Source organism: Acinonyx jubatus, chromosome B4, assembly GCF_027475565.1.
Source record: "Acinonyx jubatus isolate Ajub_Pintada_27869175 chromosome B4, VMU_Ajub_asm_v1.0, whole genome shotgun sequence".
Classification (NCBI taxonomy): domain Eukaryota; kingdom Metazoa; phylum Chordata; class Mammalia; order Carnivora; family Felidae; genus Acinonyx; species Acinonyx jubatus.
This window is the reverse complement of record NC_069387.1, coordinates 96,559,604-96,584,057: the sequence shown is the minus strand read 5'-3', so window position 1 is coordinate 96,584,057 and position 24,454 is coordinate 96,559,604.

The following is a 24,454-nucleotide window of genomic DNA, read 5'->3' as shown; positions in this document are numbered from 1 at the left end:
TAAAGGTTCATTTATTATAAGATAAACTCTGCCAAGGGATTATGTATACTAACAAATTAAATACATAGAATCAGGAAAATGAATTCTATTACCTTTAACATAATATACTGTTAACTAAAAATAAAATTTGATATTAATTATATTTAAGTTTGTACTGTTATAAAATCTGAACTCAACATGTCCCCTAAAATGACAGCCACTGAGACAATAAAAAAAATGGATCAGGAAAGTAAAGCATATATATCTTTATGCCAGGCACCATATTACAAATATTATCTCAGTTAACCCTCCTAATAACTATATAATAGACATCATGTCTGTTTTATAGATGAAGCCAATATAGAAGATAATATAACTTTTTCTAGTTCTCATGACCCATGAGTACCATAACCCGGATTAATATCTTGGATTGTCTTTCTCTAAAGTCCATGTTCATTCCACTGTACTGCCTTGTAGAATAGCTGATTCCACTGTATGTGATATTAATAGTTTACACTTGATGGCATACGGCTGTTTCTTGACATCAAATATTTTAAGACATATTACTATTCTCTGGGTGACAGAAATAAGATAAAAATGTGCATACTATGGTCCTAGTATTAAAGTTTGGGACAATATTTCCAACCATTTTCATAGTCAAAGTTACTGGACTCAGTAACTTTAATTCTCCCCTATTTTCTTACAGTTCTCTCTATAAGAACCAATCTCTATCTTTATCTATCTATCTATCTATCTATCTATCATCTACCTATTTATATTTATTTTTTTCAGCTGTTTATCTATCTTTTTTAAAAGTTTATTTATTTATTTTGAGAGAGAGAAAAAGGGAGGGTTGAGTGGAGGAGGAGCAGAGAGAGAGAATCCCAAGCAGGCTCTACACTGTTAGCGTGGAGCCTGAGGTGGGGCTTGATCCCATGACCCATGAACCATGAGATCATGACCTTAGCTGAAATCAAGAGCTGGACACTTAACAACCCAGGTGCCCGCATCTAATTATCTTTCTATCTAATCTTCTATCATCTCTCTCTCCCGTCCATCTACTCCTGTGCCATGCCTTTATGTAATTTCCTGTTTTCTTAACCATTACTGAATTTATAATGACCATAAGGACTATATTACATTTATGCCTAGCCCAGTGGCATTAAAATTTGTTCAATAGAAAAGAATGTAATCCTTTAGTTATGACAAGATTACACTGGAAGGCAGACTGATGCCCAAGATTATTGTAAATCAATGCAGCAACAGGGAAAATAAGGATTAAAAGGAATTTGCTGGTTCAGTTTTCAATTTAATGATATTTTGCAGTTATAAAGGGTGAAATACACATGAAGAAAGAGAGATACCTGGCAGAAGAGAAATCATGTTTTTTTGTGATTTATTTTCCAGATAAGAGTCATCCTTTAAACAATGGTTTCTGCTAATACTGACGAATTCTCCCCAATAGAAAAGATTGACTTACTGATTTGTGCTAGTAATAAATTATATATTTTACTTCTTCAGTCAGCTTCATTTTCTTATATTTATTTTATTTTTCCTTATGAGTGGAAATGTATGGTGATGTGGAAGGAACAGAAGCCAGGAGTAGAAATCCAAGTTCTAGTTCTGGCTGTTCTAATTAGTAGATCTAACGTTTGGGTGTCTCATTCAGCCTCAATTATCTAATGTGGGGATTATAATATATGGTTTCTCTGTGAAAAAATTAACTTATTGAAAATCAGTGATATTTCATGGACAGAGTAACATATGCTATGGCCTTAATGCCATTTAACAATCACTAAGTGTCATATGATATGTTTAGTTCCCATTTCACATTTGATTAAGTTGATCTGATCAATGGAAGTAATAGAATGGATATTCATATGCAACTATGACCCCAGAGTCAGTGCTTCTTTCACAAGTAATGAGTAAATTGATTTTTATTTTGTTTTACTACTGATTATGCTTATACAATTGAAAAAAATTATAATTTACCAAATCAAAACAAAAACTGATTTTCGATAGAATAACCTGTTGGAAGTTTTCCTTGTAGCAATTTTAATTTGTACATTGAATTTCTCTGTTGGTTCTTATGGGATTGCATAAAAGGGCATTCAGAGCATGCTAGGATCTCACAAGCAGAACAGACAAATGGTCACCTGATGCTATTATAATGCTTTCAAAACACCACAGGATTGCCTAATGTATGAACATGTCCAGGTTTAGGACATTGTCTTCTTCCTAAAGATCATTTGATTTATAAAAGCTTTTGTTGTTAAAATCAGTTCTTTATTATTACATTGAAAACCTCCAACATCTTTTGAATGTTTGCTTTAGAGTATCTTAAAGTACGCCTACACTTTTTGCATACGAAATCTTTGCATGTATCAAGATAAATATTTCATAATTCATGTATTATCATGGCTAAGCATCCCATGTTTATTCAACGGGCTGTCATTTGATAGGGATTTGGGTTCCATCTTCACTTTTGCTGTTTCTTTTTGTTACTGCACCTGAACATGAGTTCAGGTTTTGCCCAACAGAGACGGAGCAGTTCTATCACTTCCCATTTTTTTAAAACATTGTTTTGTAGTAAAGTCTAAGAATGACTACTTAAATTCGAGACGACAGTCCATACAATTGATGTATATTAAGCTTACAAGCAACCATAAATCCTGGTGCTTTATTTCTTTTTCACACAGCCAAACTGTAAGTTCTTATTTTGTACTTGTCAGATCATTTTTAGACCGGATTTCAGGACTCCATATTTATCCCAATTTCTCCTCATGCTTACCCCATCATTCAAACTTCATAGGATCATTTTATCCTATCCAAATTGTTTGCTGTTTCTTTAAAAACAACATCTTCCAAATGATAAGATTTTTGAACAGGCACTTTTGGACATGTAATCAGACATGTTTTACTATTCAGTAGTCTTTTTTTGAGGCAGTATTTCACCAGTTATGAATTCTCCTAACTTTATTCCGATTCTAAATTTTTCCGTTGATGGCCACATAATATTTTGATAGACATTGGTAAAATCTTTGACAAAATCCAGATTATAATCAGGGATGCCAAATTTATAGGCGCGGATGAAATTCATAATTGACATGTAGTTTTTGGACCTCAGGACTTAACAAAAAAAAAGAAATTCAGTGACTTTAGGGAAGACATGCATTCTCAACTCTCCATTGGCCCCTGTACTCCATATTGATTTACTGTTACTGCTTCACACTTTTATGTTCCTGATGTGACCTCTAAAAGCATTTGAGTTTGAGATCCCTGAATGATTCTTCTCATCTATCAGCATTTTATCCAGATAAGTCTTAGCAATTTATGAGCTCACTCCTAGGATTTACCAGTTATCTCTATTCCAAGTACACACACACACACACACACACACACACTGATATTAGAAAATTAATTCTTGAATTTTTCCCTGGTTAGATATCAGTTAAATGTATCCCTGATTAACTATCATTAGTGTTGAATCTAACTTCTCTACCTTCCTGAAAGACATGACTCTTTTTTCCCCATCTTTAATCTCTGCATAGTTATGAAAATATAACAGCTGGTGATAACAACTTTCCATGCGTTGTTTTTTTTTTCCAGTGTCCTGGGATTTAATTTCTCTGGGCAAGAGAACTTAAATTTCATTTAGAACAGGTAGGAGCAGATTTAAAATTCTGCACCCATCTTGGGATTCAATTCCATGTGAATAATGTTTCCTCAGACTGAAAATGGCAGTATGTCATTATTCCTGAGAAAGAAAAAGGCACAAAATAGGAGATTGAAAACTGGTACTTTATCATTTAATCATTAGTTCCCACTGACCAAGATGGCCTTAATATTCTCCTCAGCCTGGCTAAATTTTAGGCAGTTTTCTCCCTGACTCTAGGCCCCTGACCTGCTTTTCTTAGAACTTTTACCTTAGAAAACTTGCAACTGTAAATTCTTTCTTTGTCCCTTTGAGATGTAAATCTTCTCCAAGTCTCTTGCCAGTTTTACAACCCAAGAATATCTTTCTCAAGGGCCTGGGAGCCATCCCTTTGAAATGTAACCATTAAGAAAGATAGTACCCCTATCTTCCAGTCCTAGTGGGGAGAATAAAACACAGATGGACAAATCACACTGACCAAACTCCCTGCTAACATTGGCCAGTACTTTTCCACTTGCTCACTCCAGCCCTTAAACACTCTCTGACTTATGTTTCAGAAGAATTGAAGGAAATCTCTCCCTTTATTGCAATAGTCTTGAAAAACGTCTTCCTTGTCTGGGACAATTTTCCTTTGGCATCATTAACCTAGCTACACAATACACACACACACACACACAAACATATATATATATATATATATACACACACATAATGTGTGTTTCTTTTTTAAGAGAGAGAGAGACAGAGCAAGTCAGCGAGGGGGGAGAGAGAGAGAGTGACAGAGAGAGAAATCCCAAGCAGGCTTCATGCTGTCAGCACACAGTCCAATGTGGGGCTGGACCACATGAACTGGGAGATTGTGACCTGAGCCAAAACCAAGAGTGGGATGCTTAACTGACTGAGCCACCCGAGTGCCCCCGCAAAATGTATGTTTAAATAGTAGTAACATACATTGTGTACTCTTTGCGACACTGTGTTTACTTCTCATATTATCTTCACAACAATGCCAAAGGAAAAGTTCCAGCAATACCCCTGATTTGAAGATCAGCAAACTAGACTGAAGGCTTTGCTTACTTGCTTGAAACAAAGTAGCAAAAGGCAAAGTTAGATGCCAACCCAGGGAATTAACTCCAGAATTCATGTATTTCACCATTAGGTTGATCTGCCTACTTTTAAGCAATATTTAACGCTCTAGAATTCTTCAATTCAACCTTATTTTTAAAAATCTTTTAAAATATGCCTTTAAAATCGGAGCTGAATGGAGCTCTTAGTTTCTTCTTCAACTACTTCCATTCCAATGGTGTGATCTTCTCAGGGTCTCAGCCCATGCCCATCTTTATTCTCAACTTTGTAGTCCATCTTTCTCAAGTTTGAGGTACATTTATTACATTCCCCCTTCCAGCTCTCACTAACTTGAAAATGACATAGTCTCTGTCTCAAAAGGTTAAACAGCATGTGTTCATTTTCTAAATAAAGTAATGAGGCATAGAAGGTAAATTGCAGTAGTAATAGCCACAAGATCAGATTGCTGATAAGGGAAGATTTTAGTAGTGATATTAATGACACTGTCTGAGGAACTTATTCTTTGTTGGAAATGACAAACAGAACAGCCTCAAAGCAATCCACTAAGCCATCTCAAATTCATAGTATGTAAGCTGATCATCACCCTCCCTTGGGCATTCAAGGAACATTAGATTGCTATTTTCGATTTCTTTTTTATCTTGTTTAACTCTTTTGTGTTTTTAGTAACAATGGTTTTTTTTCCCAAAAAAATGTCTCCTAATTTTAAGCATTATACCAGTTTATAAATAATTTATTGATATTTTGATTTTTGTGCTATTCATTTAAAATTCTTTAGGTGATGTTTTGTTTTATTAATTTTTTTAGGAAAATACCTGTTATTTTTCTTTATTCTTATATTTTTACTATTTTTAAAAATTTATTTATTTTGAGAGATGGAGAGTGAGAGAGGGAGGGGCAGAGAGAGAGAGGGAGAGAGAATCCTGTAAGGGTTAAATTGTAGTGTAGGGCTAATGCTTAGCTTGAAAAATAACAGCTTTGTGTTGACACTGAAGGTTAAGAGATAACAGCCTTGCTTTGCTCTGGTAAACTAAGCCTCATACCCTTGTAAATTAGGCTTCACCAATTAAGGAAACAAAAGTTCAAAGAAAAGAGCATCAGAGGCAGGGTCAAGGAGATCCACTGGTTGCAACTTAGAGGCAGAAAGTCTAAAGTAAACACCTCATTAGGCAACTGTTTCTAACTCATCTGGAACCTGTTTCTTTGTTCTGTTCCCAGGTGATGATAAAACGATGTGATCGGTTATAAAAACTCTGTACCCCGGCTGTTTGGGGCCGCACTCTTATGAAGAGTGTTGGTCCCGATCGGTCGGCCTTGCCTCTCATTGTAATAAACTTTGTTGTGACTGTCACTGGTGCCCGTAGCATTCTGTTTCAGGAGTCGTGTGGATGCAACAATCCCAAGCAAGCTCTGTGCTGTGAGTGCAAAGCCTAATGTGTGGCTCTATCCCACAAACCATGAGATCATGACCCAAGCTGAGACCAAGAGCTGGACTCCTAACCAACTGAGGCACCCACATGCCTCAATATTTTTCTTTTAAATTTTTTAACATTTATTTATTATTGACAGAGAGAGACAGAAAATGAGCATGGGAGGGGCAGAGGAAGAGGGAGACACAGAATCCAAAGCAGGCTCCAGGCTCTGAGCTGTCAGCACAGAACCCAACGCGGGGCTCGAACTCATGAACCATGAGGTCGTGACCTGAGCTGCAGTGGGATGCTTAACCGGCTTAGCCACCCAGGTGGCCCATTATTTTTCTTTGTTATTTAAAAATATCTATCAACTGGGGGCAACTGGAGGGCTCAGTCAGTTAAGAGTAGACAAAACAGAGAGGTGTGTGTCTACATACATGTGCACGTGAGCGCACACACACATACACTTCAGTTGTATATAGTCTACCTGAGAGCCTATCACTACCAGAGAGGGAAGCTGGTCTTGTTAATATATACTGTCCCATGTTCAGTCTTTTGATGCCTTTCAAGAAATCTCAGTGTGAAATAATTGAGAAAGTAGAAAAAAAAAAGAAAAATTAAATGACTTTTGTTAGGAAAACTTTAACACACTGTAAGTTAAAATCTAATTTGAAAAGGAAGTGTGAAGTCTCATTTGAAGACAGGAAACTTCCTTCTGTCTGAAAATGCAAGGTACGTTTTCTACCATGAAATTTAATAAGCTGATATGAATCAGTATCTTCACAGTCTGCCTAGAAGTGAAAAGCAAAATTATCTTTCTGGCCAAAATGGTGACACATAATTACTCATTCTCAAAAGAAATCATTAACACTACAGCATTTTCAAATGCACATTTGCCTAGACATGATATCTATCTTGGAGAGTATTATTTAATGAAGAATATTCTGTCATCCTTTGGAACACAACTGAATGTGCAAATAACCAGAAAGCAAGCTCTGAGTAGAGGGTCAGTACATGTGCTTATGACGATGCCATGTACTGATATGAAATGTAGAAGGTCATGAATAATAAGGTACAATAATGCAGCCCAAAAATTCAAATTGCCAATTTATTGCATTTCGTGCATATTTTCATTGACTTGTCTCATAATATAGGCAATACTATGCCTTCTGTATACATACAAATATCCACATGCAAAAGTAAGAGAAAAAAAAGAAAAAAAGAGAGAAAAGAAAACAATTCTCATTGATCTAAATGGAAAAATATTGAAGATGAAGATATGTGGATATAAACAAATCCAGGTTATAGAGATGATAGCTTGAATTCTATACTAACAGGAGATAAGGACTTATCTACAGCTAAAAGAGAAAATTCATCATTGTGTGACCTATATTCAATGCTTTACGAATCTGCCTGCTCATTTTAGCCATCTCTGCATCATTCCCAAGTAGAGACAAGACGTTTCAACAAGATGTTTCAGACCATAGACTGTGAGTGTATCCTTACTTCAATTGCCATCTTATTCTGAAAACTGGTGATATTTTAATGTTAAGTAAATAGAAATTCATCATGATAAATCAGGTATCTTGATTATTCAGTTTGTATTGGACTGCAATAACCTATCATTATATAACTTCTGTTCTGAGGACATAGGTCACAAATTTTTGATGAATTCAATTTTAAAGCTTAGACCAAATATATTTATTTATTTATAATTCAACATAAGAAATCTAGTTTTTGCCATGGATATTATAATCCTCACTAATGTATGAGTGCATGAAGTATGAATGGAAGCTTACAAAAAGTCTCTAATTAGACAAAAAGTCTCTAACAAGACCATTAAAAAAAACACTTAGAAGTTATGAGATTACAGCAGCTAAAAAATAAATAAGATTTAGAAAGACATTGTGTAGAGCAACTGATTTATACCTGCTTTGAGAAGGATTTCGTATCTTGCTCCAAGTTTCTATGTTATTAATCTGTATTAGGAATTAATAGTAAATGTTTCATAAACATTCTTGTTTGGTTTTTGTGTGTATATGTGTGCTTACTATTTTTTCTTTTAGCCTTTATGTCATTGCTTTACATTAACAAAATTGTCCAGTCAGTTGGGAAAAGCCTAATATCCACAGGTTTTTGAGGAATCCCAGGGGTGATCACTGCACTTTATTGGCAGAAATTCCCAAAATGCTCATGCCTGCATGATAAGAGAATATGTTGGCAGGAATGATGGATGGGGTAGGGAGGTCGAAAAAGAGCAAAAACTTGGAAACCATTGACATAGGACCATCTACAGAGCTTATTTTGAAGCAATAATCTGGAATCAATCTGTTGAAATGGGTTCAACATTCATGGCTCAAGTATTATTATAGAAGAGTTTGTAAGGGAGACTTTAAAAACCTGATTCTTAGTCAAATTGGGTTGATAATATAATAATGGTATTGACTAGAAAAATAATTTAAACAGAGACCCCAGATATACCTAAAAGTAAAATACACTTAGGAGAACTTACAGGTATTTTTTCTTCCACTTACTCATTCATGAAGTTTTATTCATTGTTTAAAATGTGCTGACAGTCTAAACATACTAACTGCCCTCATTAATTTAATTTTTCCAACAACCATATAAAATCTGGATTGGTATTAAACTCATTTTAAGATGGACAACTGGAGCAAAGAAAAATACCTTTCCAAGGAAACATAAAAGTGATGGGCCCAGAATACAAACCCATTAAGTTTCACTCAAGACACATTAACTGATCTGCTAAATTGTAGCAGATTTCAAATTGAATTCCTATGTTTGAAAGAAACATTTTCTTTTTTCATTGATCCATAAATCACTTAGAATATTAAACCATATATTAAACTGGGCATAAAGAGTATTTTATAAAATGATTTCTGCCTAAAGATACTTATGCAATTATTGAAAAGTAAAAACATTTTTTTAGATTAAATGTTTGGATTTTAATAGACAGGTATTGATAAAGAAGATACTTCAGAGAAGATAACGTCAAGAGCACAGAAGAAAAATTCATAGCATACTTGGGAAATAAGAAGATGTTCTATTTTTCTGGAGAGTATAGAACATGGCAAGTAGTCACAAGAGACAGCTCTTAAACGGGTTTGGGTTCAAATCATGAAGATCTTGGAAACAAGTTTATAAAATTGGACTCGGATCTTTTGAGAACAAGAGATATTTATGCTTTTGATTAGGACAGAGACTTAGGCATAGACTGTGTGATTTGTGAATACTATTTGGTAGCATCTTATGGTACAAATTGTCATGTGAAAGAAAGATTCAGTTCATAAAACAGCATAGTTCAACACAAAATTCTTTATTGTGAAATAAAAAATATACATAAATAATAAGGCAGACTAAAAGTCAGGGTTCTGAAAGTAAATATTTGTTTGTATAGAACTCTCCATTTTTAAATATTCAAGTTATCAAAAAGAAACAAATCTTAGAATCTTTGATTAAATTGTGAATGGGTATTACTGATTAATTCCTCAGACAATTTACTAATTTCTATGAATGTCTTGTATTTCTAGACTCTTTTCATATTCGTGGAAAGCACATTAAGAGTAACCTGCCTTGACTTAATCAATAAGGAAGAACTTATTAAATGATTAAGGTATGCATTCGCATGTATTTTTTTCATCTTCAAGAGATGTTTTAGGTCATTATTAATACCTTATTGATAGTTAATAGCTAAATTTGAACAACTTGGTGAAAACATTCTAAAACAAATAATCCATTATATTGTATACATTTTATTTCTAAAACTAAAACAATTATTTTGTATATAATTTTTGTGCAACATATAGAGACTCACGGTGTCTTTTAACTGTTCTAATTCTTGAAATTATTTATTTCTTAGGAGACAGGGTTTTGTGAGTTTTATAATTTTCCCCAGTACTTAGTATAGGGCACTGGAGATGGTAATTGCAAACCCTGTGTATAACAATATTCCCAAATTCTACAAGAGGTAGCCAGGAGAGTTCTCACTATCCCATCACCACCTTCCAAAATTTGAAGTCTATAAAAATTGGGTTTCCCAAATACACTACCAAAGGCTCTTCTTAGAAGATAGAGTTGAACAAAGGCTGTCTTGAAAAGACGTGTCTTGGGTTCCAGCAAATACATTTGCACTGGACGCAGGGCTTTGTGTCTGTAATTCAGTCTCTCCGCACTCCTCCAACCACTATGTGCAATTCATTTTCACACGAGAACAGGGCTCTCTGCTCACTTGTTTTTAAAGTAGTTGTGAACACCTTGAGGGAGTTTCTTCTAATTTCAGCATTCCAGAGGCCAAAAATTGTGCCTGGAACTCAATAAATGTATGCTGTGTGGATGAATGAGATGATTACCTGGTTGAAAAACGAGTACAGGTGGAAAAAAAGACCAAAAAACCAGGGTCGATAAAGCTAGAAGTAATGCATTTTTCAACACACCGTGGTTTCACCAGGATTCGCAGAAATGCCAGAGACAACTTTATTAGTTAGTGAAGAATTTTATTGCTGAAACAATATTTCCTTCATCTTATGGCACTGCTTCACTGAATTTTTCTACAAAATCTCTGTTCCAGCTTCATTGCCTCTGGCTAAAGTCAGGCAGTGAAGAGAGGCCATAAATAGCTCCTCCGCTTGCTGCTTCCGCCCTCACTCAGGATGGGGAACCCCACAATTCGCCAGGCCCTGCGTGCACTCGAAGGACTCAGAGTTCCTTCTCAAGCACTGTTTCAATCTCCCAAGGCTATAAGCATTACAGATATGAAGACAGTGCCAGGGGATTATGTGGAATTTGTTAACATAAGACTTTATTTCCGGTTAAGATTCTGGGAAAATTAGGACACCACCTGCCCAAGTGAGGTATGCGAGTAAAGAAAGACATGAAATCCATACGTGAGACTATTCGTGTGGGGAGGAAGTGAGGCAAGATTAAAATAATACTTGACCTAGGGATTTACAGGGATGCCATAATACTACCTTTGACCTTTTACTTCATCCCGGAAGGTCCCCAAAGCTAAGTATAGCTTATAATAAGGCTTTAGTCTCAAATCCTGGTGCAGAGCCCCAGTGAATGACCAAGTATCGATGCCTTTTGTCTTTGCTAGAGACAGGAGGATCTGCAAACCAGAGAGCTTTCGTTTAACAGTTTTTCCTGAACAGTTCTGGCGTCATCTTAGGTTGTAGGCATTTCCAGGACTGTACAAAGAGATTTTGTGCCTAATAGGAAGGAATCACAAAGGAGAAATTTAATGGCTGGAGTTTCCCCCCACCTCTGATTGAATTCCTGTATCTCTTTGACTACTTGAGCTACAAGGAAAATTTGAGAGGAGTGTTACAACAGATATTTGCCCAGACTTACCTGGGTACAGTGAAAGTTCTACCCAATGTCCGTTCCTGAGTATGAAGTTGGATAGCCAAAAACCCTAAGATAATATTATGTGGAGTGTAAAACAATTATAGCCTCCAAGTTAGGTTAAAAACGGACACAGTCTTGGAGATAAAGACTCTTTAAAATAAGAAATTTAGAGAAGCCTAACAATATATGACTAGTCTGTAGAACAAATTAGAAGGGGAATGCACATTATGGCCAAGTGGAAGTTGAATAATAAAGGGAAAATAAAAGCTCTAAACTGTCTTATGAGACAATGAATTGCAACCTACGGACATTTTGTTAGTTACAATAGTTGAAGAATTATAAAGGTGTATGATACACTGCTGCTTTGAAAATAATTGAGGGTTAAATTAGATAATTAGATATTTATGAAATTGTTTTCTAACTGTAAAATTTGTAATGGTTCCCAGTTAGTCCCACTGTTCTTGTTCATCCTTATACCGATGTTATACCTTCTTGATTATTATAGCTTTATAGAAAGCCTGGGAATGAGCAAATTGATTCCTTGACTTTTTTTCTTCTTTTTCAAAATTATTTCTGAGAGGCCTAGAAAAATATTTGTAAAACAGATAATGGATAAGGGACTTGCATCTGGAATGAATATATATACACACACACACACACACACACACACACACACATATATACACATATATATACACACACATATATATACACATATACACACACACACACACACACACACACATATATATATATCCTTAAAATCCAATAGTAAAAATTTGACAAATAAGCAAAAAATTGAACAGCTTCTTCACAAAAAAAGATAGAGTAATAAATAATATAAAGATGCTCAACATTCTTACTTATTATGGAAATGCAAATTAAAATGGTAATGAATTAGTAAGTTACCACTGCAAACCCACTAAAATGGCTTAAAACAACAACAGCAAACAACACCAAATGTTAGGAAAGATACTAGGATGCTAAACATTGCTATTGGGAATGCAAAATTGTACGCTATTATGGAAAGGAGTTTGAGAATTACTTATAAAGTTGGTGGAGACCCAGAACCAGAAATTCTACTTGTAGACATTTGTTTAACTAATAAAAATGAAATAAATGTCCACAAAGAGACTTGTGCTCAGTGAGTGGTTCAAGCGGTTGTATTCATAATGGCCCCAAACTGGAAATGTCTCAGATGTCTATCAACTGGAAAACGGATCACACACTGTGGAGAATTCAGACAATAGAATAATGGTCAGCAATAAGAAGGAATGGACTGCTAATAGTCCTATAACATGGATGAATTGCAGAGGCATTATGTTAACAGTGACAGAGTCAGACAAAAAGGATTAGACACTCTATGGTTCCTTTCATATGACATGTGAAAAGACAATATTGTAAATCAGAAAATGAATCATTTTTGGGGCACCTGCTGGCTCAGTCAGGGGAGCATGTGACTCTTGATCTCGGGGTTGTGGGTTCAAGTACCACATTGGGTATAGAGATTACCACTTTGGGTGTAGAGATTACTTAAAAAAATTAAGTGAATAATTTTGCCAGGGCCTGGATATGGGCTGATAAGAAACATGAGGGAAATTTCTTCAGGTGATAAAGATAAATGTTCATATTTTGATTGTGTTTGTACTTATAATACTACACACATTTATCAAATCTCATCAAATTGTACTCTTAAAAAGAATCACTATTTTGCATGTAAATTATACCTCAATAAATACATTAAAATATATGTTAGTTACACTTTGAAATTTCTTCTACATTGTTTCTTCCCTTAGTAAAGCAGTGCAACTGTATCTCTCCCTTATCCTCTCCATGCCTATTTTTTCTTTCAGCGTTCCTTCCTTCCCACCTCACAGATTTGCCTCCCCATAATACTCAACAAAAATATGTGAACTGTGAACCTGATTTCTTTTTTTTCTGAACCTGAATCTTTTATTTATTTCTTTTAAGTTTATTTATTTGTTTTTGAGGGAGAGAGAGTGTGTGAGCAGGAGAGGAGCAGAGAGAGAATCCTAAGCAGGCTCCACACTTAGCACAGAGCCTGATGTGGGGCTCAATCCCACAACTATGTGTTCATGACCTGAGCTGATATCCAAAGTTGGACACAACCAGATGAGCTACTCAGACACCCCTGAACCTGAATCTTTTAAAAAAAAGCCCTGAAGATCAGTGTCTCCCTGTGACAATTAACTCCCTACTAGGTAATTTTCTGGTTCTGGACTATCAGGTAGATATGATGGAACGTAGCTTGAATTTCCCTAGACAGTCATGGGTTTCTGTAGGTTCTCCAAAGAAGAGACTGACCACAATAACTAACCATTTCCCTTGAATTTAATCTGCTTATGGAAGGAGAAAATGGGATAGAAGAGTAAGCGAGTAATTTTGTTTAAAGATAGCAGGTAATCTTGGCTGATTTAGAAACTGGGAATCTTACCCTGATAGGTCCTCTCGTAGAAAAAATACACATAGACAGTACCATTTTTTTTCCATTTGCATGGAAATGAGTTTCATGGACATTGTCAAGATTACAGAAAAAGGGAAAGAACTCTATCTATGGGAGCAACAAAGACCCTTTAATGTCCCTGAATACATCTTTCTTTAGTACCTGGCATATCATAGAATCAAATGCATTGATAAATAATGATGCTCACCATAAGGATAATGACAACTTCATTTCTCAACGGAGGTCACGTTTCAAAACGTCGTTTAATTTTTGGTTTCTATTTCCAAAGTAGCAATACAAAGCAGAAATGGGAACATGATGCAATTTGAAAAACATGACATTAGGAAACGAATGAAAACTCAAATGGCACTTTCGAAGTTGTTGCCTTGCCTTATTTGATTTTCTTACAGTTGTCATTTGTTCTCAGCAAAATGTACTGCCACCTGGCAAATAATCGATGTGCAATTGTATGAGTTTGTGCTGCCAGAGACATTTTTCTGAATCCTCACTGATTTTGTAGAGCAACAAAGTGGCCAACAAAGGGTCTATATCTTTCCTGTAGCTAGCACTTTATTTGCCTCAGAAATGTTTTTTTATCAATATTGCTATGAATAAATATCAATAATTGAAAGGGAAATATATTTAATCTTAGAAATAGCAGACTTTATGTACTTCCATCTATGGAACATACCCTCAACTTACAATTATGCATGAAAATGGTGAACAGATAGTTGATGAACCCAAATATTGACAAATAAGATACAAATAACTTGACAAATAGCCAATTTCTTTCTCCATCATTTTTAAAAAGATTCTTTCTTCTTTCTTTCTTTCGAGCATGCATGTGTGTGCAAGAGGGGGAGGGGCAGAAAGAAAGGGAGAGAGAATCCCAAGCAGGCTCCACACTGTTAGCGCAAAGCCCTACAGTGGGGCTGGATCTCACAAACTGTGAGATCATGACCTGAGCTGAAGTCAAGAGTTGGTAGCTTAAGCGATTGAACCACCCAGGCACCAACCCCTGTCAATTAAAAAAAAACCTTTTTTTTTTCTTAGTGTTTATTTATTTTTGAGACAGAGACAGCATGAGCGGGGGAGGGGTATAGAGAGAGGGAGACACAATCTGAAGCAGGCTCCAGGCTCTGAGCTGTCAGAACAGAGCCCGATATGGGGTGAGAACTCACGGAGATCATGATCTGAGCGAAGTCAGACGTTTAGCCGATTGAGCCACCCAGGTGCCCCATCAATTTTTTTAATCAATACTGCTAAAAATAGCAACCAATTAGAGCAACTAGTCAATAAAAGTAATTAAGTACTGGATATATTGTTATCCCTAATGCATTTTCCTGTGGAATTGCTACTTAAGACGTAAGTAAAAAGTAATCAGAGAGATGGGTCATTGAAATTTCTACCATAAGGAAACACCGCCAATAGAACAATAGTTACCTCAGCTAGATCTTTGTTTAAGATTTCCTTTTAGCCTTGTTGAGTAGTTTTTACAAGATTACTGATCCTGTGATGGAAAATTGGAGGCCTAAGAGGGCTTACTGACTTGACTCTATTCCTCAGGGTGACTATTCAGTCATTTTCGACAGTTAGTTCTTCAAACCCTCATTCCAAATTTCTGTCCTTTGTCTTCAAAGATTCTGTACCTCTTGGTTTATAGACCAAAGAAATCATCACTGATATCACTTTTGTAAGTTCCTTAATTGCTCTGTTAAACCTTCAATTTCCTCTTCTTTAAATTGGGGAGAAATTTTAGAATATCACATGTTTCTTGTTCAGGTTACTGAAGCGATAGGTGTAAAGTATTTAGAGTAGTGACTGGGAACTTCTAAGGGGACAGTATGTTGGTTGTGTTAGTGATATTTTTGCACCCCTACTCATACATTTGTTGGATCTCTCAAAATTTCTCTTAAACGTTCATCCATGTTCCCTTTCTATTTTGCTGCCTTGGTAAAAGAAGACTCTCTTCTTCCCTAATGTCATGTTCAGCTTAATTAAAAAAAAATGTTTTTAAGGGTCTGATGATTTGATGGCCCAGAACAAACCATCCACTGGTGGTTATTTTCCAAGTCTATTTTAAACTTCTTAACCTAGCATCCACTATTTTTATTTCTCTATCTGCCTCAAATTTATACTTAGCAACCGTCCCAGAATAGACTTTTTTTCTTTCCCACTTTAGTGCCATTGTTTTTTTGTTTCTCTGCAATACTCTTCTCCCACCAACCACAATCTTCCCTTCACCATTCAAGTAGCCATTCATAGAGTATTATGTGCCAGACACTTTGTGTGGCAGAGATAATTACTCATCACTTAATAATAATATATCCCCCCACAGTTCTCTGCCTCCTGGTATTGATGTGAATCCATGTGACTTGTCCTAACCAGTAGGTTTTTAGCAAAGCATAGAGGAGGCGGTTGAAATTTCCCTGCACACTTTATCACACTGTGGGAAGCTCAGAGACCTTGTATTCCAAGTGCAGCTATAAGGTGTTGGAATTTCCATTAGCCTGGGACCTTGAATAATGGTGGGGAGCATAGCTCCCCCCCCCCAATTCACACTGAACACGTATGATGGGAAAGAAATAGACCTTGTAATATAAAAAATACTGACACACTGAGGTTGATGTGTTACCACAGCAGACTCTAGACTGTCCTGGCTATTTTAGACACTGGAGATAAATCAATGAAAGACAAAATTGCTACCCTCAAGGACCCAACGGGTAGAACTGTGCTGTCCAACAGAAAGCCACCAAACACATTTTAAATTTAAATTAGTTAGTATTAAATAAAATTTGAAGTTCAGTTCCTCTATTACACTGGCCATATTTCAAGTGTTTAGTAGCTCCACTTGGCTAGTGGCTCTCGCATTGGACGTCATATGAATATTTGCATCTTTAGAGAGCACTGGTCCAGAAGAATGGATAGAGGAGGACATAAGCTATTCTAGTACAATTTTATAAGTGATAACAGAGCTCTAGGTAGAGAATATTATGAGAAAAAGAAAACAGAGTCTCAAAATATGTTTTTAGGGTAATTGAGGCAAATGGAAGTAAATGACACATGACTTTAATTTTTTAAATGTATCTTAGTCTTTAATGTTAAGTTTGTTTACTTCTTGTGTGTGTGTGTGTGAGAGAGAGAGAGAGAGAGAGAGAGAGATGGAGAGAGGCAGAGAGAGAGAGAGAATCCCAAGCAGGCTCCATGCTGTCATCCAGAGCCTGATGTGGGGCTTGAACTCGCAAAACTTAAGATCACGACCTGAGCTGAAACCAAGAGTTGGAAGCTTAACTGACTGAGCCACCCAGGCGCCCCTCACTCTTTGATTTTTTTTTTTATGTGTAAAATCGTATTCCAGTTTTAGGACTTTGTTTACCACATACATGAGGACATGTATGTGACGATGTAGGCAGAATTGTTGAACAAAGCATTTGTGTTTTAATGCCAGATGTCTGAATGCATTAGAGACAACTGCATGCTCATCTTTTTGGGCCTAGAAATATAAATACATTATGATACACCCATGGAATAGGACGGTGAGAGGTTTTCAGTATAAAATGAATTGAGGTGTCCTCCTTGTTGGGCCCCACACGGTGAGGAACAACAACAAAAACCACCATCATCACAGGGTATGTAGAGAGAACTGTGGACACCAGGAATGAAGCCAATTCTGAGCCAGCTGTGAAGCGCTGCCTGTTCTGCAGTTTGAATTTCTCGAGCCAAGAAACTCAAGGGGGACTGATCAGCTCTTCTCTTTCTAACACTGTGGCCTATTTTCAGGGATGAAGTACTACATGTGATCATAGCAGCTCTAGGTAGGAGAAAGAATGTCTGGACAACGCTCAGAGGGACAACATGACTGAAGCTATTTGCAGAGTGCCAAGGAAATGCTAGCAGGTGAACCAGGAGCTCTGTCACAGTGTCTGGACATAGGAAATATTAATTAAATAAATATTTGGAACTAAAGGAACTAAAATATATGAGGCAAACGGGAAAAGAGGTCTCACTGGTTGATCAGAGAGATTTTTAGGATATTTTACTTTTCAGGAAAATTTGCCCAGAAGGGGCAAACAGAGTCAACAGAGTAAGCAATTTAAGATCATTTATTTGACAAATGAAGTAGGAAATAAGAAAAAAAAAAAAAAGACCGCATGCGTTAGAAAGAAGAGGAAGCTCCAGCCGAAGTTTATAGTAGGCATGGTAATACATTTCGTCTTCGCCTTAATTTTACCTATTTGTGAATAATACTGGCTTACAAAGATAGTGACGCCTTATGAGATTTAAACAACCTTCATTTTCTATGCTAGGGGAAGGAATCTTAAAAAGAAGCAAGCACTTAATTCAACCCACATATGTTTAAGTTGTCAATTTAGCTATTTGTTTTAGTGCATTGAGTTTCATTTACTCAAGCTGAGGGAATGATTTTTCTAATATTCAGCCTCAGTCAACTATTCTAATATTCACTGTGTACTAAATCACTCTGAAACAAGAATGTTCAGTGAACAAAAATTGCAACCCTCTTGTGGGTAAGGGCTCGGGCTTCCATGATTTGCTATCAGTGGTTTTTCTTAGATTTTTTTTCCCCTTAGACATCTCTGATTTCAGGGTTTAGGCAATACAATAAATTATTTCATATACTGTCTCCTGGACTTCCACCAAGCAAAATGCCTTCATTCTGCTATTTTGTACAGTCTATGTAGCATCTCATGATTTTATTGGATACATCAATTGTGCAGACCATTTGATTGTATATGGGCAAACGGGACCATGCAATTTCTCCAGTTTATCTTCTGTGTAATGTACCCTTTAAGCAATCTCATAAATAAACCCAGCCATTTCTTCAGCTTGTCCTCCCTCTGCAGGAGCATGCTGAGAGCAAAATGTCCAAAATTCTTTTCTCACAATAATTTTACCCACCCTGAGGACTAGATGGGCAATTACTTCCCCTTTGAATTAGTTTTGCCCTGTGTTCTGTGCTGGTTAACGTTTACAAATGTCTTCATTTTCTTAGTCTTAAGTCCCAGAATTAAATCCAAGCTCCTGAAAATGTTCTGCCAGCCAGCATATCTGGTCTTGCTTGAATCTCTCTGGTTTTAATTTCATGGATGCCCTTATATGGTACTTACTGTATTCATCCAGGGCAATCTTAGCTACTTAATACATGTAGGAAACACATCATCCTAATCAACTGGGTTTTCTGACAAGCTGAAGATATGCATTTATGGGCAGCAAACTCTTAAAATTAATTTTGAGTGGATATCATTTAGAACATATTATGCTTTTCTTATGCCTGGTTATAAGATACTGAAATTAGAAACACACAGGACAGAAGAACATCATTACTAATACCAGTAACTGGATGGCTCTAATACATTTTTTCTTTCTTCAGAATTGGCAAAATCTGGGCAAAATCACTTTGAGAGTAACTAAAGATTCCTGGGCTTACTGTCAACCTGTTGAATCACTTTCCCAGAAACCACTTGAGTGTGTGTGTGTGTGTGTGTGTGTGTGTGTGTGTGTATGTTGGGGAAGGAGGGTGGGCTCTGAGAGGGGTTACTGGGAGGTTTGCCCAGATGCAAAATGGCGACGACCGATCTGATTTTGTAGTTCTTGAATCTGCTTGAAACACTTGAAAACAGTGTTGCTGTTTTCTCTCCTGCTTTGAGGCTGGCAGCTGTCATTGCTCACTGATGCCAGTGTAGAGGCTAGTAACAGCCATTCCCCTGCTGTCTAATGTAGCCATATTCTAAAAAATGATAAAAACTGCAGAAATAATAAATTTCTTTGCAAAATCAGAATAAATATTCTGTAAGTACAAGCCCAAGGGACTGTTCTGTGCATATGTAACCAATTTATGCAATGGGCTGGTAGACACAGCTTTATTTTGTCTTCGCATTGCCTTAATCACACTCTCCTAAAGTCCCCTTTCTGCTCCTGGGTGGCCTTTCAGGGATATGCTATAATTTCACTTTCAGATAGTAAAATATCTGATCCAACCTAAATCAATAGTTTTGCACTCAATTTAAAGCTTTCCCTTTCCAGCAATTGAGGCCTAACCATATGCTATAGGCCTAGCAGAAAGGAAGGAGTGGGGGTAGAGGGATAGAATTTAGTCTGTTAGTTCTCTCTGTTTATTCCAAATGTCTCTTCTCTCATCCCTATCCCAGTAATTTCTTATTGTGGTTCTCCCTCAGTTTTGCAGGTGGCCATATTTGACATATTTCCCACAACATATTAGCAGCTTTTTAAACCCCAACACCTTTTGTTTTTGTGGGGGATTTATTTTCTAGGAGACCTCACATCACCCTCATGCCCTAGCTTGAAGGTTCCCTTGCCCTGGGAAGCAACATTCTTGGACACTGTCTAGAGTTTCCTTTTAGGCCACTGGAACACTTACAAATCCTTTGTCCCATGAAACGGGGGAAGTTCAGGTGTGCTAACATTTTTGCCTTTCCACTCTCTTTCCATGTCTTGCATTACAGGTTCATTCAGCCAGGTTTTGAGTTGAGAACTTTTCTAGAGAAGGTCAGATACCTGTTCTTTCTTCCCTTCTAAACACATATTTAGGAGTATTTTCTCCAGAACACGTTCATTCTTTCCCTACAAGTTTCTGCAGCTCAGTTGTGTCTCCTCTATGGCGGAACAACTCCAAATCCTATAAGTAGTCTTAGAAGGAGCCTTCACTTTTTTGAGAGGTAGAGGAAAAAGCCTCCTTCCTCTCTGTACCCCTAGAATTGGGAAACGGAAGAGAGGAAATTCCATAGCAGTTTCTATCTCTAATAAATTTCTAGCTTTTTTTTACATCCCCTGGAGACTTTGCATAGGTACTGATAATGACCATTTGCCCACCTGTCTCCTAAGTAAGCTGTCTGGAGTGTGTGAGCAGCTCTTTAGAGTTCAGAGCTGAACTTTTTACCCTTTGTCCTGAACTTTGCAGCTTCTCCATCTAGGCAATGGGAATAGTCCCATATAATATCCAGTTGCAAGTTTGTTGTGTGAACTGAGGAGCAAATGTTTTGTAATACCTATTTTAGCTGCCCAGAAGCTTTTTTCACTATGTTTTATTCTTTATCCTAGCATATTTTAGATTTACAACCAGCAGTGGTGGTATGTATCTAGTTTTTGATGAGTGTGGTGGTGTAGGCTGCCCTGTATAATTTAAAAAATGTTTTAGATTTTAAAAGCTAATGATAAGTGACTCACTGAATTCTCACAGCTTCTTATATTTTAATCAAATAAATATATAAGTCCTTAGCACTGTTTAAAGAAGGAATTCCATATGCATTTATTTATTATCATATGAGTTTTTTCCTATGTAAATTTTTCTTCATTCTAACATGGCAATTTTTCAAGAGCAAAACTTTGATATTACCTATGTTAACGAGCAAAAAGATTGAAATCTGTGTATGAAATTCAAATGCTGCTTGACCACTCGCTAGATATGAGATTTGGGGGAAGTTTCTTATTTCAGCTTCAGTTTCCATTTTTAAAGGACAATACCTATTTTCCTTGTTTGTAAGAATTAAATATTGCAATGGATGTGAATTTTCTGGAACTTGGTAGGAGACTCATATATAATAGTACCCTTCATTTACCCTTCAATTACTCTTCCCTAATTTAGGATATTCCACTCTGAGTATCTTCTTTGGAATTGTGGTGGTAATTTCTTACTCTCAGCATAATTAATCTTTCAAAATCTGTATCACAAAACCTGCAAATCAATTATACTTAGTCACCCTTCACTCACTTGTATTATATTATACTGAGAGTCCTTAGAGAGCTATAAAAAAAATACATGCATTTGCTAGGAGCAGTGTTGTTGCTTTTTCTAATTCCTTCTGAATTCTATGATGTAATTAATCTGAGCTTGGTGCTCTGTCAACTTCAATAATCCTGACAACCTTATTACACTCTCCAGCGGAGAGATAAGTATGAAGTGAGCACCTGCGGGAATTAGATTCCACTGTCATCATTACCAGCCAACGTTTTTAGAAACCATTTCACCCCTTTGTGTATAAGAGAAATTGTATATTAAACTGAGAATGAACAGAACTGTTGTTGTGTTTGCCAACTCGTTCCTCTAACTGGGGGCAGGGCGCAGGAGGCGAGCTGGTGAGGATTCTAATAAGGAAGAAGAAAATTAACCCGCATCTGTGTAGGTAAAACCGAGAGTCTATTTTCATTATTAAAGCTGTTTGTCATTGCAACAACCCCTGGTTGTTGTCTCAGGGAAGTAGGGTATGTGCCTGTGGTTGTAGAGAACGGCATCTTCTCAATTTTGCTTTGCTGCTTTTGACTTGATTGCGGGATGGTAATGTGATTGGATACCTGAATAATAATAAATTTTGGCATGCAGATTTGAACAGCGAAGTAAAAGGATGAGAAAAATGATGGTGGTGGCTTACGCCCATGTTAAATTTATGCAAAAATATGGTTAGCCAAATGATGAACAGATGCAGCTGAGTATTTCCATCATTTTTGTTAAATATCCTGCAAATGATTCTGGCTGGTTATACAGGAAAATTGCATCAAAATGAAGTGTGTACATGAGTAAAATATTAATGACTGATCTCCATTTAATGGGCTATAGATAATGCAGCTGTTTTTAGCCTCCAGCTGTGGAAACAACTTACTTTTTCTGGGAGAAAAAAAATCAGACTTCCTGTTTTGTTTTATTTCAATCTCATTTACTATTTACTTCTTTTTTCCTTCCTTAGTTTTCTGATATTCTTTTCAAGAGTATCTCCAACATCTCCACAGTCTTCTCTAATAGGAGCCAGCATTTGTAAACTGTAATTAGACTTCTGATAACATGTGTCATTCATGAGTTGTGGATACCTTGGAGAGGAGCCTATTAGGGTCTCAGTGCCTAAAAGTACCTTTGATGATGGAGGATGTGTTTCTTTGTTGCTGAGTCACAGCTGTCATGGGGCCAGTAGGAGACTGGGGAAACTAAGATTGGCTTGTTCTCATTACAGTTTGGCCAAACATGGGCAGTGCTGATTAAATCAAGACCACTTTCTTGAGGAATAAATAAAGGAACATAGGTTAATATGGGGGTAAGCAGAAGGCTGAAAATGTAGGGAGAAGGTACCAAGTAAAACCCGTGAAGCAGAAGTAGCTGCTAATGAATAAAAAATACAAGGGGAGCAAAAGAGAAGAGACATGAAATGACACTTAACAATAATAACATGGACATATGTAGCCAGACACTAGGAAGATCATTTCATACACCAGCTCATTCAATTATCAAAACAACCCTACAAGGATTTTAAGATCTTTCCAAATCCTACAGATGTGAAAAACTGATGTACAGGGAGATTAAAAAAACTGATCAAAGATCATATATCTAGTTGAGTCCAACACTTTTATATCAGAGTCCATACTCTTAAGGCCTTCAGTAACACCTGCAGTAGTGGAAGGACAACTGGGGAAGTTAGGGTTAGGGGCTAGGGGCTAGGGGCTAGGGTTAGGGTTATAATAAATAGCAGAAATGGAGAGTAGGGATCGGCTGGTTTTGCTGAGATCAGTTTTATTTCATAGGGTCTTCTAAATCCTTAAGCCTTAATTCCAGCCATGAAACTCATCCTTTTCTCCTGTGAGACTTGATTGTATGGATGGTCCTAAGGCCTTTTGCATCCTTACCCATTGGAGTATTCTAAAATAATGTGGGGAAAGGCCTGGAAAATGAAAAATGAGATGTGAAGATGTGAGGAGAGAGTGGTCCGAATGGAGACACCAGTGAATATAAAGGCTCTGAGATGGACATGAGTCTAGCATGTTCTAGTCTTACCAAGAAATCCAGTTTCGCTCTATCCTCTTAGACATTCTTTCTGTGCTATTTAAAAACCTCTAGAACTTAGAACTGTAAGAGTGACTGACACAAAGAAAGGGCTCAAAAACCACTTGTTGAATGAATAAATGAAAAACAGCATGTATGAAAACTGAACAACATTTGGGCACTGGGCATTGGTGAATGGCAGTCAAACGTTACCAAATGGCAGTAGAAGAGGAAAGACAGCTTGAGCATTTAAAATGAGAAAACTTCTTAATTCAAAAATTTGTTCATGATTAGCCTTGCTTTTTTGTTTATATTTTATTGTACCCAATAGCCTCATGCTGTTTACTTGGCTTCAGAGACCTTGTGTTTTTCCAAACATACCGCTCATTAAAAAAGCCATTTCTAGTTTTTCCTGAATGGCAAATAATGCCAGTATTTGATAACTTCATTTCATCAGGCTGTTCATCTATGTAAAATTATTAGGATCATTTATTTCTAAATATATTCTGGATTGATTCCTAAATCAAATAATTGCCAAATTGGCTGCAGATACATTTTAATAACTTCAGTGTCCCCAATTACCCACTCTACAGACATACTCTTTGACTAACTCAAGTTTTATGTCATATAATAATCCATCTTCAATATAAACTGTAATTATATGTAATCGTGCTCTCTGGGCTATTAGGACTAAAAAGTTCATTGAAAAACTACAAATA